This window comes from Sapajus apella, unplaced genomic scaffold, assembly GCF_009761245.1.
Source record: "Sapajus apella isolate SASKATOON/1434 unplaced genomic scaffold, GSC_monkey_1.0 scaffold128, whole genome shotgun sequence".
In the NCBI taxonomy this organism is placed as follows: Eukaryota; Metazoa; Chordata; class Mammalia; order Primates; family Cebidae; genus Sapajus; species Sapajus apella.
Window position 1 is genome coordinate 1,217,249 of NW_022437068.1, and position 20,443 is coordinate 1,237,691.

At 37.5% G+C, this 20,443-nt stretch overlaps 1 protein-coding gene and 1 long non-coding RNA gene across 3 annotated transcripts in view; both read left to right on the top strand.

Annotated features, from left to right (window-relative positions):
* The window catches only part of LOC116539378, a 29,017-nt gene extending 22,758 nt beyond the window's left edge, over positions 1 to 6,259 (top strand). The window contains exons 2-3 of the long non-coding RNA XR_004264021.1: positions 3,225 to 3,237; positions 6,248 to 6,259. This is a non-coding gene — a long non-coding RNA (uncharacterized LOC116539378). The remainder of the gene's footprint in view (positions 1 to 3,224; positions 3,238 to 6,247) is intronic.
* Positions 1 to 20,443, top strand: part of SYN2 (synapsin II) — a 237,243-nt gene that overhangs the window by 87,049 nt on the left and 129,751 nt on the right. The window lies entirely within an intron of this gene.

The window sequence follows — 20,443 nt, forward strand, 5'->3', positions numbered from 1 at the left end:
GCTCTTTTTTAGTATCCTTTCCTTGTTTTTCCTCCTATACCTGATCTCTAAGTGTTGGGATTTCTCAGGGCTCAAAACAGAGCCCTTAGTTTTTCTCTCTTTGTTAATTCTTTTCTTGGGTGATCTTAGCCATCACCATAGATTTCATACCATCCTGGTCTTATGACTTCCAGGTTTTTATCTTCAAAACCTATCTTTGAGCTTCAATTATTTGCGTTATGTCCCCACTTGTAGTTCTTACTTACACATCCAAAACTGAACTCCTGAATTTTTCCTCCTTCAAACTCATCTCCTTCCCAGCACTTTTTTTCTATCTTAATAAAATGGTACCACCATCCACCCAATCAAGCTAGAACCTTGGGGTCACTTTTGATACCTTCCCCTGCCATTCATGACATCTAATCTAACACTATGTCAAATCTGTTATACCTTCAGAATTTATCTCATAACATACCATTTCTCCTAGTCCAGGTCACCTAGGAAGTAATATCAGTGTCACCTAGAGTCTTGAAATTACTTTCTATCTTAAAGCTTTCAGCCTTGCTTTCCTATAAATCTTTCTCTATACTGTAGGGAAAGAGATCTCCTAAAAATATAAACTTGATAGGGCATGTATGAGTTGAAGATGAAATTAAGGATTTTCATATTAAAAGACAGATTCTTACTGGCTCCTTCAGAATAATACAGCAGGTCAGGGGGTGGCTGAGAACCAGTCCAGAGCTCCAGAACGGCATCCATACTAATAGGATTCCAAGTGACATTTTTGCAAAGTTAAATACAAATAAAGCACATGGCTTTTCTGTTACTCTGTTAGTTATAATACTTTTGCTATTAGATTATATTATAAAACTCATTTGTGACCATCAGCTTTTGCTTATGTTTGTGATTTTAATCCACTATGTAAATTAAATTCATATAACTAAAGGAAACTGTATCTAAAGAACTAAAGGAAATATGAGAATGATGTGTCCCCAAGTAAGGAGAGAGAGTGAATATGAGAGAGGTTTGTGTGTGTGTATGTGTGTGTGTGTGTGAGACTCTCTCCATATATAGTAGAAGTTTTGTAGTTTAAAAGTATAATAACAAATGAAAAATTTACTAGAGAGGTTAAATAGCAGATTTAAGCAGAAAAAAATAATGAACTTGAAGATAGATCAATTGAGATTACACAATCTGGGGAACAAAGAAAAAAAAAGGACCTATAGAGCACTGTAAAGTATACCAACATATATACACAATGAGAGTCCCAGAAGGAGAAAGTAAAATAGGAGCAGAGAGAATATTTGAAAAAATAATGACCGGAACCTCCCCACATTTGATGAAATACATGAATTTATTCATCCAAGAAGATCAATAAATTCTAAGCAGGATACATTTTTAAAAGTTTGAACACACCATAATCAAACTGTTAAAAGCCAAACCCAAAGACAATCTTGAAAGTGGCAAAAGAGAAGTGACTCATCATGTAGAAGAGATCTTTAAAAAGATTAACAGCTTATTTCTCATCAGAAACCATGTAGACCAGAGGCAGTGGGATGACCCATTCAAAATGCTAAGAGAAGAAGACTGTCAGCAAAGAATTCTATTTCTATTAACATTTTTCTTCAAAAGTAAAGGAGAAATTAAAACATTCTTAGATGGACAAGAAAATGGGAGTTTGTTGCTAGCAATAATTATAAATTTGTGTCAGTGGGTATGCAATATATAACAATATAATTTATATGACAATAACAGCACAAAGGATGTAGAGTGGGGAGGGAATGGAACTATATAGGAAGAAAATTTCTGTAAACTATTGTAATTGGTATCAATCCAAACAAATGTGTTACAAATTAATATGTTGATTGTAATTCTCTAGACAACTAAAAGTAACTTTTAAAAAAAAGTAAATGACAAAGGTAATTAAATGGTACGGTAGAAAACACCAATTTAGCACAAGAGAAGAGATTAATGAAGGAATAGGAGAACAACAAATTAAGATAAAGGGAAAACAAACAACAAAATGGCAAATGTAAATTCTACCTTAATGATTATATTAAATATAAATAGATTAAACACTTCAATCAAAAAAATAGAATGGCAGAAAATGTATTTAAAAAGAACATGATTCAACTATATGCTGTCTACAAGAGTTACACATTAGATATAGATAAAAATTAGACATTAGATAAAAATTGCTAGCAGAGACAAAGAAGAGAATGATATATTATTGATAAAAGATCACTTCATCAAGAAGATGTAACAATTATGATCATATACGTACCTGGTAACAGAGCCTCAAAATACATGAAGTAATAACGGACAGAATTAAAAGAAAAAATTGACAATTCAACAATAATACTTTAAGACATCAGTACTTAACTTTCACTTATGGATAGATTATCTAGACAGAATATCAACAAGGAAATAGAGGACTTGAACAACACCAGAAGCCAATTAGACCTAAGAGATGTCTATAGAACACCCAACAATAGTAGAATGCCTATTCTTCTCAAGGGCACATGGAATTCTTTAAGATAGATCATATGTTGGTCCATAAAGAAAATCTCAATAGATTTTAAAGGATTGAAGTCATACAAAATATGTTCTTCCACTGCAATACGATGAAATTAGAAATGAGTAACAGAAGGAAATTTGAGAAATTCACAAATATATGGAAATTAGACAACACACTCTTACACAACCAATGAGTCAAAGCAGGGAAGTTAGAAAATACTCTAAAATTAATGAAAACAAACATTGTATATCAAAATCTACGCTATAGGTAAAAGCATTAGTCGGAAAAAGCCTAGAGGGAAACTTTACAGCTATACGTGCCTACACTGAAAAAAAAAGGAAGATTTGAAAATTAATAATCTAACTCTCCATCTTAAAAAAATTTTAAGAAGAGAAAACTAAATTCAAAGCAATTAGAAGGAAAAAAAGGTAAAGATTAGAGTGGTAAGAAATGAGATAAAAGATAGAAAAACAGTAGAGAAAAATCAATGAAAACCAAAAGCTGCTTATTTGAAAAGATAACAAAATTTGACAAGTCTATTCAGACCAAGAAAAAAAGAGAGAAGACTCAAATTACTAAAATCAAGAATAAAAGAAGGGATGTTACTGTTGACCTTAGAGAAATAAAAAGGATTAAAGATGAAAGTAAGACTTGTTTGCCAAGAAATTAGCTAACCTAATTCAAATGGCCAAATTCCTAAAAAGACAGAGTCCTGAAATTGACTCAGGAAGAAATAGAAAGTCTAAAGAGACTGAACTAGTAATTAAAATTTGAAAAACATAATGAAAAGCCCAAGATCATATGGCTTCACTGGTGATTTCTACCAGGCATTTAAAGAAGAATTGGCATCAGTCTTTCAAAAACCCTTGCAAAAACTTGAAGAGGGGGGAGCATTATCTAATTCATTCTATGAGGCCGTTATTACCCTGATACCAGAACCAGACAACACATTTAGAAGAAAATTATAGACCAGTATTCCTTCTGAAACCTGGACACAAAAAGCCTCAACAAAATAATAGCAAATGTAATTAAGCACCGTGTGTTAAAGATTATATATTATGATCAGGCAGCATTTATCCCAGGAAGATCAAGTGTTGTTCAACATACAAAAATCACTCTGTGTAATGCACCCTATTAATAGAGTAAAGGAAAACCCCACATGCTCATCTCACTAGACACCAAAAGTGTTTGACAAAATCCAATACCCTTTTATGATAAAAACACTCAGCAACCTAGGAATCAAAGAGAACTTCCTCAACCTGATAAGGGGCATCTACAAAATCCCCCCAGCTAACATTATACCAGTGGTGAAAGACTGAAAACTTTCTGCTTAAGGTTAGGAGTATGATAAGAATGTCTTCTCCTACCATTTCTACTCAACATTTTACTGGAGAGTCTAGCCAGAGCAATTAGGCAAGAAGAAATTTAAAAATCATACAGGTTGGAAAAGTAAAACCCAGTTATGTTTCTATATGCTAGTGATGAATAATCTGAAAATGAAATTTAGAAAACAGTTACATTTATAATAGCATCAAAAGGAATAAAAATAAAACACTGGAATAAATTTAATAGAAGTACAGTGAAAACCAAAAAATTGTTGAAAGAGATTAAAGAAGATCTAAATAAGTGGAAAGACGTTAAGATAGCAGTCTATGGCAGAGTGGATTTTATATGGATCACATTGAATCTGTGCAGTAATTGTAGGAATTGACAAGCTAATTTTAAAATCATGTGGAAATCCAAGGGATCCAGAATAGCCAAAACAATTTATAAAAAGGACAGTTGGAGAATTCCCATTTCCTGATTTCAGGTTACTACAAAGGTTGATAATAAAGTGATCAAAATGGTATAGTACTGGCATAAGAATAGACATATAGATTAAAGAAATAGAATTGACAGTCCAGAAATAAACTCATACATCTATGGCCAATTTATATTTGACAAGAGTGCCAAAATAATTCAGTAAAGGAGGAAGAGTCAATAAAAGGTGCTGGAGCAACTGCATATTCACATGCAAAAGAATAAGATTGGAACACTATTTCATACTATATACAAAAATTAACTCAGAATGAATTTATAAAGTAAGCGTAAGAACTAAAATGATAAGAAACCTGAAGAACATATTAAGTGGTAGCGACCTTGGATTAGACAATAGTTTCTTACATATTGATACTAAAAGCACAAGCAATAAAAGAAAAATAGAAATACTGAATTTCATCAAGATTGAAATTATGTTCTTCATGGGATACTATCAGTAAAGTGAAAAGACAACCCACAAAATGGGAAAAAATATTTGCAAATCATATATCTGATATATGTAAATAGTAGACAGAATATATAAAGAACTCTTATAATTCAACAACAACAAAAAACCAATGAAAAATGGCATGGGATTTAAATAGACATTTCTTGAAAGAACTTGTACAAATGGCCATGAACATCTACATGTTAAGTAGATTAAAAGATACTTAACGTCATTTACCATCAGGATGATGCAAATCAAAACCACTCTGAGATACTATTTCACACCCCTTAGCATTATTATAATATAAAAGATGGACAATAGCAAGTGTTGGTGAGGAAGTCAAGAAATGGGAACCTTCATACACCGCTACTGTGAATGCAAAATGTTGAAGCCACTTTGGAAACCAGTTTGTCAGTTCCTTAGAAGATTAAATCTAGAGTTACTATATGATCCAGAAATATTACTCTACAGTATATAAACAAGAGAACTGAAGATATATATCCACACAAAAACTTGTACATGAAAAATTTTTAGGACAGCATGGTTCATATTAGCCTAAAGTGGAACAAACCCAAGTGACCACTAAATGATCAATGTATAAATAAAATATGGTATATCCATGCACTGGAATATTATTATTCAACCATAAAAAGGAATGAAGTATTGATCTATGATACAACATAGATAAACCTTTAAAACATTATGCTAAGTGAGAGAACCTGGGCACAAAAGACCACACATTGAATGATTTCATTTATATGAAATGTCCAGAATAGGCAAATTTACAGAGACAGAAAGTAAATTAGTGATTGTCGGAGGCTGGGTAAAGGAGGGATATATTATGACTGCTAATTGGTTTCTATTTTGGATGATTAAAATGTTCTAGAATTAGATAGTAGTGACAATTACACAACTTGTGAATATCTTAAACACTGAATCTCACATTTTAAAGAGGTTAATTTTGTAGTATGTGAATTGTATCTTAATGTCTTTAAAAAAGGGACACAAGGAAGAAAAGTACAGAGATCTGAGAAGAAAATGGAGGTAAATTACTTCTATGGCTCTTAAGCATGTTAGACTATAGTGTAAATGTCCCTTATACAGGAATATTTATAGAGGTGAGATTGAATTGGAGGTGTTATTGGGACTTTTGTGGAGATGTATCATATCCTTTTAGGACATTGGCAGAATCACTAGGAAGACACTTAACAGCAATATCTAGTTGCCTGGGGGATACAGGAATTAGTCAGACACAGTGTCTGCAATTTAGTTTAGCAGCTAATTGTTAAGATAGAATGCTACAGGCCAGGCGTGGTAACTCATGCCTGTAATCCCAGCACTTTGGGACGCTAAGGAGTTTGAGACCATCCTGGCTAACAAAGTGAAACCCCATCTCTACTAAAAATACAAAAACTTAGCTGGGCATGATGGCATGCACCTATAGTCCCAGCTACTTGGGAGGCTGAGGCAGGAGAATTGTTGAATCCAAGAAGCAGAGGTTGCAGAGAGCTGAGATCATGCCACTGTGCTCCAGCGCAGGTGATAGAGCAACACTCCGTCAAAAAAAAAAAAAAAAAAAAAAAAATTGCAATGCTACAAGGCAGAATGTGATCAGAGTTATTGAATGATGCAGGTAATAAGAGATAAAGGAAAAATGAGAAATCGTGTATGACTGGACAATTAGAGAAAGTGTTTTAGAGGAGGATGTGAGGATTCTATTTTAACCTTGGAGGACAGAGCAGAATTTGGTGCGTGAAATTGGGTGCATTTTGGTACATGAAAATGGTGCAGCAATGGGCTTGTTATAGTGAATCCCAGGTTTCTCATCAAAGAATCAGTGTGTATGTTCAGCTCTCTTATTTTTAATTCCCTATTTTAAAGTTTAACTTCCTTGTAATTCCAGTAAACAACTTTCTCCACCGGTTCTAATAAGTAGTTCACATCTGTTCTACAGCCGCTGGGCTCCATCCTGACTCATCCTGGTCACCTGCTGCAGTCACCTTCTTTGACTAGGTCACCCCTGGCTACCTGCTCTGACCTGCCTGTAATCATTTTTCCCACCAAAACACCCACCCTGCCACTCCAGCTCGGAACCCTGCTCTTTTTAAAATAGCCAATTGGGATTACTCTAGCTCATGTGGTCTAACCCTAGCCAACAGGGGAACGACACAGCAGTAGGGATGACTGTCAGGCATAAGTACCTCTTCCCCACTTGTCCAAGCATGTGGCCAGCATTGCTCTATCTGTATGTTGCCCTCTTCTATAGAAGTAAACTGCCTTGCTGAAAGGATTTATCTTCAAGTGCTATTCTTTTGCAGCATTGAAATTTTACTTATAACAGGCTTTTGACCCCATAAAATAATGGTTTTGTTTTAGATATATTACCAGCAGCCACATGCCCAGCCACAATTCCAGACCTACTTAAAGCCTATCATTGCTGATTCATTTGCCATTCTTAGATCTCTTAAGAATAGTAAATATTATTCAGATTTGTCAGTTTTGTTCAATGTAGTTTTTGCAAGGATCTAGAAACTCCATGGACACTTTACTGTGTTTTCAGTGAGTCAGGCAATGACAGAATAACTGAATGAATATGTAGATAAATGGTGACAGTGTGTCCTGAAACAAGGATTATTATGATTCAATTTGTGCACTGCCCATTCAAACATGGAAGAAAAGGAAAAGAGAATAGCAATAAATCTCATTCTCTTCCTAATGCCCCCAACTCAAGCTGATCTTCATTTCTGTCATTCATTCCTTATTGTTAGCCTCCCAAACTCTGTTTCTTTTCCAGATTAGGCCCTGAACCATTGTTTTGCTATATCTTAACGCATGGTCTTGAGAATAATGTAATATAATCACGCTGTCTTCCTTTCATTTATTGTTTCTTCTGCCTAAAGTAGATGACTGAGGGTTGTTTTCTTTTGAGGTTTTTTTTTTTTTTTTTTTTTTTTAATTTTTTTTGTTTGGGGGGTATCTGTGAAGATCATGCAGGATTGTTGGTGCACACATAGCAATGTGGTTTTTGCTGCCTCCATCCTGTCGTCACCTACATCTGGCATTTCTTCCCATGTTATCCCTCCCTGACCTCCCCACCCCCCGCTGTCCCTCACTTGGCCCCCCTAACAAACCACAGTGTGTGCTGCTCCCCTCCCTGTGTCCATGTATTCTCATTGTTCAACACCCGCCTATAAGTGAGAACATGCGGTTGATTTTCTGTTCTTGTGTCAGTTTGCTGAGAATTATGGTTTCCGGATTCATCCATGTCCCTACAAAGGACACAAACTCATCATTTTTTATGGCTGCATAGTATTCGATGGTGTATATGTGCCACATTTTCCTTGTCCAGTCTAACGTCGATGGGCATTTGGGTTGGTTCCAGGTCTTTGCTCTTGTAAACAGTGCTGCTATGAACATACGTGTGCATGTGTCTTTATAATAGAATGATTTATAATCTTTTGGGTATATACCCAGTAATGCGATTGCTGGGTCAAATGGAATTTCTATTTCCAGGTCCTTGAGGAAGCCCCACAGCATCTTCCTCAATGGTTGAACTAGTTTCCACTCCCACCAACAGTGTAAAAATGTTCCTATTTCTCCACATCCTCTCCAGCATCTGTTGTCTCCTGATTTTTTAATGATCACCATTCTAACTGGCATGAAATGGTATCTCAATGTGGTTTTGATTTGCATTTCTCTAATGACCAGTGATGATGAGCATTTTTTCATGTGTGTTTTGGCCTCATATATGTCTTCTTTTGAAAAGTGTCTGTTCATATTCTTCACCCACTTTTGGATGGGTTTGTTTTTTTTCTTGTGAATCTGTTTTAGTTCTTTGTAGATTCTGGATATTAGCCCTTTATCAAATGGGTAGATTGCAAAATTTTTTTCTCATTCTGTTGGTTGCCAGTTCATTCTAATGATTGTTTCTTTTGCTGCACAGAAGCTCTGGAGTTTAGTTAGGTCCAATTTGTCTATTTTGGCTTTTGTTGCCAATGCTTTTGTTGTTTTAGTCATGAAGTCCTTACCTCTGCCTATGTCCTGAATGGTTTTGCTTATGTTTTCTTCTAGGGTTTTTATGGCGTTAGGTCTTATGCTTAAGTCTTTAATCCATCTTGAGTTAATTTTAGTGTAAGGTGTCAGAAAGGGGTCCAGTTTCTGTTTTCTGCACACTGCTAAGCAGTTTCCCCAACACCATTTATTAAACAGGGAACTCCTTCCCCATTGCTTGTTTTTGTGAGGTTTGTCAACGATCAGATGGTTGCAGATTTGTGGCATTGCCTCTGAGGCCTCTGTTCTGTTCCATTGGTCTATACCTCTGTTTTGGTACCAGTACCATGTTGTTTTGATTACTGTAGCCTTGTAGTATAGTTTGAAATCAGATAGCGTGATGCCTCTAGCTTTATTCTTTTTGCTTAGGAATGTCTTGGCTATGTGGGCTCTCTTTTGGTTCCATATGAAGTTTAAGGTGGTTTTTTCCAGTTCTGTGAAGAAGGTCATACATAGTTTGATGGGGATAGCATTGAATCTATAAATTACTTTGGGCAGTACAGCCATTTTCATTGTACTGGTTCTTCCTGACCATGAGCATAGAATGTTTCTCCATCTGTTTGTGTCCTCTCTTATTTCCTTGAGCAGTAGTTTGTAGTTCTTGAAGATATCCTTTACGTCCTTTGTTAGTTGTATTCCTAGGTATTTTATTCTCTTTGTAGCAATTGTGAATGGGAGTTTGCTCATGATTTGGCTCTCTGTTAGTCTGTTATTACGGTATAAATATCCTTGTGATTTCTGCACATTGATTTTGTATCCTAAGATGTTGCTGAAGTTGCTTATCAGTTTCAGGAGATTTTTGGACTGAGACGATGGGTCTTCTAAATATACAATCATGTTGTCTGCAAATAGAGACAATGTGACTTCCTCTTTTCCTAATTGAATACCCTTTATTTTATTTTTTTTTTCTTGCCTAATTGCTCTGGCTAGAACTTCCAATACTGTATTGAGTAGGAGTGGTGAGAGAGGGCATCCTTGTGTAGTGCCGGATTTCAAAGGGATTGCTTCCAGGTTTTGCCCATTCAGTATGATATTGGCTGTGGGTTTGTCATAAATAGCTTCTGTTGTTTTGAGATATGTTACTTCAATACCTAGTTTATTGGGAATTTTTACCATAAAGGGCTGTTGAATTTTGTCAAAGGCCTTCTCTGCATCTATTGAGATAATCATGTGGTTTTTGTCTTTGGTTCTGTTTATGTGGTGAATTATGTTTATAGACTTGTGTGTGTTGAACCAGCCTCACATCCCCAGGATGAAGCCTACTTGATCGTGATGGATAAGCTTTTTGATGTGCTGTTGCAATCGGTTTGCCAGTACTTTATTGAAGATTTTTGCATCTGTGTTCATCATGGATATTGGCCTGAAGTTTTCCTTTTTTGTTGAGTCTCTGCTGGGTTTTGGTATCAGGATGATGTTGGTCTCATAAAATGATTTGGGAAGGATTCCCTCTTTTTTTATTGTTTGGAATAGCTTCAGAGGGAGTGGTACCAGCTCTCTTTGTATGTCTGGTAGAATTTGGCCACGAAGCCGTCTGGACCTGGACTTTTTTTGGTTGGTAGGCTATTAATTGCTGCCTCAACTTCAGCCCTTGTTACTGATCTATTCAGGGTTTTGGCTTCTTCCTACTTTAGGGTTGGGACGGTGCAAGTGTCCAGAAATTTATTCATTTCTTCCAGGTTTACTGGTTTGCATGCATAGAGTCATTTGTAGTAATCTCTGATGGTGGTTTGTATTTCTGTGGAATCGGTGGTGATACCCCTTTTATCATTTTTTATTGCATCTATTTGATTCTTCTCTCTTTTCTTTTTTATTATTCCGGTTAGTGGTCTATTCTGTTGATCTTTTCAAAAAACCAGCCCCTGGATTTACTGATTTTTTGAAGGGTTGTTTTGTGTCTCTTTCTCCTTCGGTTCTTCTCTGATCTTAGTTATTTCTTGTCTTCTGCTAGCCTTTGAGTTTTTTTGATCTTGGTCCTCTAGCACTTTCAATTTTGATTATAGGGTGTCAATTTTAGATCTTTCCTTGCTTCTCATGTAGGCATTTATTGCAATAAATTTTCCTCTAGACACTGTTTTAAATGTGTCTCAGAGATTCTGGTATGTTGTGTCTTCGTTCTCGTTGGTTTTGAAGAACATCTTTATTTCTGCCTTCATTTCATTGTTTATCCACTCAACATTCAAGAGCCAGTTCTTCAGTTTTCATGAAGTTGTGCAGTTCTGAATTAGTTTCTTAATCCTGATTTCTAATTTGATTGCACTGTGGTCTGAGAGACTGTTTGTTATGATTTCTGTTCTTTTACATTTGCTGAGGAGTGATTTACTTCCAATCATGTGGTCAATTTTAGAGCAGGTGTGATGTGGTGCTGAGAAGAATGTATATTCTGTGGATTTGGGGTGGGGAGTTCTGTAGATGTCCATTAGGTTTGCTTGGTCCAGATCTGAGTTCAAGTCCTCGATATCCTTGTTAATTTTCTGTCTTGTTGATCTGACATTGACAGTGGAGTGTTAAAGTCCCCCACTATTATTGTGTGGGAGTCTAAGTCTCTTTGTAGGTTGTTAAGAACTTGCTTTATGTACTGGGTGCTACTGTATTGGGTGCATATATATTTAAGATGATTAGCTCTTCTTGTTGCATTGATCTTTTTCCATTATATAATGCTCTTCTTTGTCTCTTTTTGATCTTTGTTGGTTTAAAGTCTATTTTATCAGAGACTAGGATTGCAACTCCTGCTTTTTTTTGCTCTCCATTTGCTTGGTAAATTTCCTCCTTCCCTTTATTTTGAGCCTATGTGTGTTCTTGCACATGAAATGGGTCTCCTGGATACAGCACATGGATAGGTTTTGACTGTTTATCCAATTTGCCAGTCTGTGTATTTTGATTGGGGCATTGAGCCCATTTACATTTAAGGTTAATATTGTTATGTGTGAATTTGATCCTGCCATTTTCATGCTAGCTGGTTGTTTTGCCCATTAGCTGACACAGTTTCTTCATTGTGCCGATGCTCTTTACCATTTGGTACATGTTTGGAGTGGCTGGTACTGGTTGTTCCTTTCTATGTTTAGTGCTTCTTTCAGGAGCTCTTGTAAGGCAGGCCTGGTGGTGATGAAATCTCTGAGCAATTGCTTGTTCGTAAAGAATTTTATTTCTCCTTCGCTTATGAAGCTTAGTTTGGCTGGATATGAAATTCTAGGTTGAAAGTTCTTTTCTTTAAGGATGTTAAATATAGGCCTCCACTCTCTTCTGGCTTGTAGGGTTTCTGCCAAGAAATTTGCTGTGAGTCTGATGGGCTTTCCTTTGTGGGTAACCCAACCTTTCTCTCTGACTGCCCTGAACATTTTTTCCTTCATTTCAACCCTGGTGAATCTGACAGTTATGTGCCTTTGGGTTGCTCTCTTTTGAGGAATATGTTTGTGGTGTTCTCTGTATTTCCTGGACTGGAATATTGGCCTCCCTTGCTAGGTTGGAGAAATTCTCCTGGATAATATCCTGAAGAGTGTTTTCCTGCTTGGATTCCTTCTCTCCGTCCCATTCAGGTACACCTATCAAACGTAGATTAGGTCTTTTCACATAATCCCATATTTATTGGAGGCTTTGTTCATTTCTTTTCACTCTTTTTTCTCTAATCTTGCCTTCTCGTTTTATTTCATTGAGTTGGTCTTCGATGTCTGATACCCTTTCTTCTGCTTGATCGATTCGGCTTGAAACTTGTATATGCTTCGTGAAGTTTTTGTGTTGTGTTTTTCAGCTCCATTAAGTCATTTATATTCTTCTCTAAGCTGTTTATTCTCATAGCATTTGGTCCACCTTTTTGTTCTTAGTTTCTTTGCATTGGGTTAGAACATGCTCTTTTTACTCAGAGAAGTTTGTTATTAGCCACCTTCTGAAGCCTGTTTCTGTCAATTCATCAGACTCATTCTCCATCCAGCTTTGTTCCCTTGCTGGTGATGAGTTGTGATCCCTTGGAGGAGGAGAGGCGTTCTGGTTTTGGTGGTTTTATCCTTTTTGTGCTGGTTTCTTCCCATCTTTTTGGATTTATCTACCTGTGGTCTTTGCAGTTGGTGACTTTTGGATGGGGTCTCTGAGTGGATGTTCTGTTTGTTGATGATGAAGTTATTTCTTTCTGTTTTTTAATTTTCCTTCTAACAGGCCCCTCTGCTGTAGGACTGCTAGAGGTCCACTCCAGACCTTGCTTGCCTGGGTATCACCTGTGGTGGCTGCAGAACAGTAAGGGTTGCTGCCAGTTTATTTTTCAGTTACCTTCATCCCAGAAGGATACCCACCAGAAGTCAGCCTCAGCTTTCCTTTATGAGGTGTCTCTTTGGATATATGGGGGTTTGGGAACTGCTTGAGGAGACCGTCTTTCCCTTATAGAAGCTCAGTTGTTGAGCTGTGAGTGTCTTTGTTCTGTTCAGAGCTGCTAGGTAGGTACGTTTAAGTCTTCTGCAGTGGAACTTATAACTGCCTTTTTTTTCCCCAGGTGCTCTGTCCTGGGAAGGTGGGGCTTTATTTATAAGTTCCTGATGTGCTGCTGCCTTTTTTCAGAGATGCCCTGCTTAGCAAGGAGGTAGCCTAGTCACAGTCTGCCAGCAGAGGCGTTGCTGAGCTGCCGTGGGCTCTGCACAGCAGCTGTGTGCACTTCCTTGTGGTTTTGTTTATAGAAGTCTAGTTAGAACTGCTTTCGTAATGGCAGTATGCCTCAGTAATGGTGGAATGCCTCAGTAATGGTGGACTGCCTCTATAATGGTGGACTGCCTCGGTAATGGTGAACTGCCTTAGTAATGGCAGACTGCCTTGGTAATGGCAGATACACTTTCACCCACAGAGCTGGACTGCCGTGGGTCCAGCTGTGCTTGCTGTGAAACTCCCAATCCAGAGCATTTCACATTGCTGGTCTTTGTGGTGGTGGGTCCTGCTGCGCCAGATCACCTGCCTCCCTGTTTCAGCCCCCTTCTTTCAGTTGAATGGGCAACTCTGTCTCTCAGGCATGCCAGGCGCCAGTTGAAATGGCCACCAAGATTTGTTTGAGTTTTTATGCAGAGACCCACTGCACCTGCTGAAACAGCCATTCTGGAAACTCGTGGCACTTTTCCACCTGGGAATCTCCTGGTCTGTGGGCAGTAAAAACTCTTTTGGAAATGCAGTTATCACTCACCCTCCATGTTCTCACTGGGAACTGCACTCCAGAACTGTTCCTGTTTGGCCATCTTGGATCCTCCCCCTGACCTTTTGAGATGTTTTTAAATGAGCTATTCATGGAACTCAGATGGCTTTATGCTCAGTTCTTCGTTATTTTAAACGACAGAGATTTAGAGGATTGTTTATTACTGAATCATTAACAGCCTATTCTGACTGATACAGACACATAATGAACTATTAACTAACAATAGTAGGAGCCTGAAGGAGTGAAATGGTATTTCCAAAGTGATGAGAAAAAATACCTGACAACCCAGAATTGTATAACAGTAATGATGAACATTTATTGAGAATTTGTAGTGTGCCAGATACAGTTCTACAAGCTTTGTCTGTGTATTTGGTTAATCTCGACAGCAGCCCTGTAAGTTAGGTAGTATAATTATCCTCATTTTATGGATGAGAAAACAGAAGACTAGAGAAGTTCTGTGAACTTCCTAAGGTCCACAGTTAGTATCTAGCAGAACCGGAATTCAGACTCAGGCAGTCTGCCCCAGACCACTAATGTAAAACAGTCTTTCAAGAATGAGGATGATATAAAACTTACCATCTAGCAGAGCTTTGTTTAAGGAACTTTGGGAATAAGGAAAATAATACCAGAAGGAAAATCTAAAATGTAATAAAGAAAAGCAAGCAAAATAGTGAGTAAACTTTTCTGTATGTTGAGATGAACATTGTTTGTATTAAATAATAATAATTATGAAATTTAAAAAGACAGTTAAAATTCTAGATTTTAGCAATAGATGTCACTCTAAAGGGGGATGATTGCAGTAAAGTATTCTAAGGACTTGCATCTCAGTAGCATTGTACTACTTGAGAGCTTAGCGATGCAGAATGTCAGTATCACTTCATACTTACTAATTGAAATCTGCACTTGAACACATTTCCCAGGTGATTCATATTTACATTAAAGATTGAGAAGCCCTTTTCCAAGGTCCTCAAATTGTTTGGGATGGGAATTATGATATCAATTAACTTCAAGCTTGGTCAAAGTCAGCAATATAATTTCAAGAATAACCCCTAAAAGAAAAGAAATAGCATATATAAAACTTCCAAATCAGCATAGGGCAAAACTGGACTCAAAATATTAACAAATATAAAAAGCAGCCAAGAAAAGAATGATGTTCAGGGCAAATGAAAAAAGCCCAGTCAAGTTCAGGCATAACAAAATTCCAATAAATGTGAGTAGTCAAAATTTGCCAGTTAAAAGAGATTGTCAAATAGAATTTTTAAATAATCCAATTGTATTATTTTTACAAATGACATGTAAAACACAGGACATGAAAGTGAAAATATCAAAAGATATACCAGGCAAACGTTAAACATAAGAATGCTGGGGTAACAATAATACTTCAGTAAAGCTTAGAGGAAAAATAATGCTAGAGTACCCATATTAATATCAGACTATAGATAAATTTTTAAAAATTTTATTTATTTATGTTTTAGAGACAGAGGCTTACACCATCACCCAGGCTGGAGTACGGTGGTGTGATCATAGATTACTGCAGCTTCAAACTCTTGGGCTCAAGCAGTCCCCCTGACTCAGCTGCCTACCTGGGACTCAGACAAAATATATGTAAGGCAAAAAGGTTAAACTTAGGCTTAATTTTAAAATAGCCTCAAAATAAAGAAAGCAAAATTGATAGGTTTACAGGGAGAAATTTTCCAGTGGTATGTATTTGCTAGATGTCAGTACATTCTTATTTGAAGGTCAAGCATTAAAAAAATCAGTAAAGATATAGGACATTTGAGCAACATGATTTATATATATGATCTTGTGGGCACATATGCAGATGCTATACCCAACAATTTGAGAACATACATCCTTTTTAGTTGCATGGAAAACATTTTTCTTTCCTTTTCTTACCTTTTTTTTTTTTTTTTTTTTTTTTTGAGACTGAGCCTCACTGTCTTGCCCAGGCTGGAGTGCAATGGTGCTATCTCAGCTCACTGCAACCTCTGCCTCCCAGGTTCAAGTGATTCTCCTGCCTCAGCCTCTCAACTAGTTGAGATTGCAGGCATCTACCACCACATCTGGCTAATTTTTTTTTTTTTTGTATTTTTAGTAGAAATAGGGTTTCACCATGTTGGTTGGCTAAGCTGGTCTTGAGCTCCTGACCTCAGGTGATCCACCTGCTTTGGACTCCCAAAGTGCTGGGATTATAGGCATCAGCCACTGCACCTGGCTCATGTGAAACATTTTTTAAAACAAAATAACAAGACTTATCTAAGAAGGAAGAGATGGTAGTGATTAGATGAGCATTAACTTGATTGTTTTTTTGACATCTTTTCTTGAGCATTAGTAGCACTAAGTGAGCACAATACATGTAATCACAATTTCTAAAGCCTTAATCATCCCTTTGAAACCCATCCTTTTTTTCCACTTGCAGACCTTGCTGTGAATTGAGAGGGAACTGCCTGTGCCTTTGACAATGTAATTGAATTGTACGATTTCACCTGTTCATCAACTCTAAATTAGAAGAATGCCAGCTCATGCAGTGGCTACAATATTAGACAAGGACTTTGCATCTAGTCACTGGAGTAAGAAGAATAGAGATTTTAGAATTCTGGGCAGTACCGTTTCTTCAGCCTTTTTGGGCCTGGTGAAGTCATTTTTGGCCTTTCCAAATATATCTTACCCTTACATGGCCGGAAGTAACCTTGATCGCCTGAGTCACTATAGTCTTTTATCTGTGCACCATGTTTGGCACATAGGGAACATCTAACAAATATTTGAATGATGGAAACTATTTTCTTTCAGATTTCCTTTCCCTTTTCAGGGGCTACCTAGAACAAACACCACTAGAAGATCCATACCTTCTAGCGGTATGTGTCCTAGGTAGCCCCTGAAAAGGAAAAAAAAGAAAACTGACGTCAGACGACAGCGATGCTCTAGGGCAACTCTGGTGCTTTGTAAAGAAGCAAAACGTCAGAACCTTCCAGTGAAATAGTCTGTAATATTCTCAAAGACCCTTAGCTGCAGAATTCATATTGCATCACTTGAAGATTCTCTTTTAAGATTTCAGGAGAACACAGGCAGTTTGTGCTCAATTCACAGCAAGGTCTGCAGCAGAACACATAGACTCTGTTGTACTTGAGGGAAGATTTTTCTAGCCTGGCCTGAAGGGAGGCCACGTGTTATCCCAGACCCACCTTGCCACCTTAGTAAGCACTATAAACTCATACAACTCCTAGATTGTGACACTGGAAATGGTTTATTATATTAGTTTTCTGTTGCTACATAACAACACCTATTTATTGGCTCACGGTTCCATAGGTCAGTAGTTTATACAGGTATCTGCTTAGAGTCTGACAAGGTAGGATTCAAGGTGTCAGCTCGGCTGAGTTCTCTTCTGGAGATACTGGGGTAAAAATCTGTTTCCAAGAACATCCTTGTTGTTGGCAGAATTGAGTTTCTTGTGACTAAGATCCCTGTTTCCTTGACAGCTATCAGCCAGGGGCCACTCCCAGTTCTTCCAGGCTGCCTGTATTCTTTGACATGTGGCCTTCTCAGTCTCAGTCTTCAACCCAGCAGTGGTACATGAAATCCTTCTCATGCTTCAACTGTCTTACTTCCTCTTCTGTCTCCAGCTGGAGAAAACTCTCTGCTTTTAAAGGGCTTGTGTAATTAGGTTAGGCTCATCTGGATAATCTCCCTATTTTATAGTCAAATCTATCATGTAATAACTTATTCATAGGAATAAAATCCATCCTAGTCAACAGTTCTGGGATTGTGGGGGGTGGGGGAATCTGGGGCCATTTTGGAACTCTGCCTATCACATTTGTATATATATTTTATCTCATTTGCTGGATCCTAAGAGTCTTGAGAACAGGTTAGTGCCTGCCACATCATAACATTTAGTAAATACTAACATTTACATTATCTATGACTAAAAATGAATGTGTTAGGAGTTATGTATGAGGGCTACAGTCTTTTTTTTTTTTTTTTTTGAGACGGAGTTTCACTCTTGTTACCCAGGCTAGAGTGCAATGGCGCGATCTCAGCTCACCGCAACCTCTGCCTCCTGGGTTCAGGCAATTCTCCTGCCTCAACCTCCTGAGTAGCTGGGATTACAGGCACGCACCACCATGCCCAGCTAATTTTTTGTATTTTTAGTAGAGACGGGGTTTCACCATGTTGACCAGGATGGTCTCGATCTCTTGACCTCGTGATCCACCCGCCTCGGCCTCCCAAAGTGCTGGGATTACAGGCTTGAGCCACCGCGCCCGGCCGAGGGCTACAGTCTTATTCATGTTTAAGTCCCTGGTCTCTAGCATAGTATATCATTGATAGTATGTATCATTGATAATATGCCTAAATGTTTTAGAAAACATTTAGATAAATAAATGAAAGAATAAATAATTATGCAATTCAGGGCTGTGGCAACTATCATGTTTATTATGTAGCATGATATGTTTCTCAAAGGCTACTATTTGATTATTATATAGCATGATGTGTTTCTCAAAAATCATGTAATTTCTTTGTAGTTTAATAAAATGATAGAGTACAGGTAGGGTCTTGTAGTTTTTTTTTTTTTTTTTTAAATAGCTGCTTCAAAAGTGAAATTTTGCAAATTGCTTATTTACATAAATATCTTCAATAGTTTTTCCTGGTATAAAGAAAGGAACATTGGAATAGGAAATAAAAGTTGGATTCAGATCTTGACAGAGAGGGTGTGTGTGTGTGTGTGTGTGTGTGTGTGTGTGTGTGTGTGTGTGTATTTCAGGGGTGAGGACTAGTTGAATTAAATAATCTTTTATATTCCAATGTCCTGTGCTGCCGTTTCCTATACTGTTCAACTGTTCAGGCATACTATTTCATATAATCATGTGCCTTATACATTTTGATTTCAGATATCCAGCAGAAGTATTCCAGCTAAAGGAAAAAATACTTGAAATTGGGCATCAGAGAAATTAGCCATTTCCCCCAGATATCCAGATGGATACCAACAATAGCTGCCAAGACAAATTTATCTTTGGAATTGAAAGCCTTTTAACCTGGGACTATCTGATGCTAATATTTTTCTTCCTGTTAGATTTTTAACCTGTAGTTAGGAGTGATGGATGTTGTTGCAATATGATAACATTTGCTGGGTCATTATTGATGATCTGCTCTAAAAATAGATTAGTAGATACTTAACCCATCAGAGAGCTTGTCAGTGTAATAATGTCACTGTAATCAGGCCAAGTAATGTAATTCTCTGCTCAGTTCAGTTGCTAATGGTCATCCAGAGAGGTCATTCCAATCTGACATGACTCATGTGGAGGCTTCTGGAATATGGTACTGTTCTTGAAAAATGCTGGTGAGTGCGGTGGCTCACGCCTGTAATTCTAGCACTTTGGGAAGTGAAGGTGGATGGATAGCTTGAGCTCAGGAGTTCAAGACCAGCCTGGGAAGCATAGTGAGATCCCATCTGTATTTTTTAAAAATGCTATATAAGAAGGAGCAATATGACTTATTCATCATCTCTGACCTTTCAGTACAAGATGGGGTTTTAACCCAACATTTCCTAAAATCATGTGACTGTAGAAGTCCTTAGATGCAACAAATGTCCTAGAACACGGTTTAGAAAAGGCTGATTTTTTCTGATTTAAGAAAGAAGCCTTGTGTGGTGGTTTATGCCTATAATCCCAACACTTTGGGAGGTTGAGGGAGGAGGAATTGCTTGTGCCCAGTAGTTTGAGACTAGCCTGGGCAATGTGGTGAGACCTTGTCTCTACAAAAAATAAAACACTAGCTGGGCATGATGGCGTGTGCCTGCTGTTACTCGGGAGGCTGAGGCAGGAGAATTCCTTGAGCCCAAGAAGTTAAGGCTGTAGTGAACTGTGATCACACCATTGCACTCAAGCCTGTCTAAAAATGAAAAAAAGAGAACGAATAAAAAGAAGTAAGACCAACTCTTAGGAGCATCAGAACGTTTTTATTGGAAGTAACTTATGACAGAGAATCTGAGGCCCTTGGGGATTGAAGAGTTGCCCAGTACAGTGAGTTGGTGGCAAAGCTTGGGTGAGAATAACGCAGGTGTATCTCACTTCTGTGCCTTTCTCACTATAATACAGTTCTTAACAAACTCATTAAAAGTCTCTTAGCTGCTATAAGCCATAAACCCTTTTTTGTAGAAGGTGGCCATAACTATTACATTGACTAGGTTTCGGTTTGGAGATAGGAGTGGGAAGAGGGCTTTGACTTGAGGTATATACTGGTTCTTTGTTTAATGAATGTCACAAGATAGTTGCTTTTTCCAACTCTGGTTCCATTCTTTTTAAATACTGAGTCCAGTTTCCTCAATTCTTTACCCTCAGGAGTAATAGCTGTTATTAAGTCATCAGATTCCACTGTGAACTAATTCAACCATTGTCTTTTCTAAAATCTGTACTATAGGAATGGGCATTGCAGTGGGGTCCTAAATCTTTCATAAATTATTCAGTCTTTCTGTTTAATCAGTTTAGGAGCCAGTTTT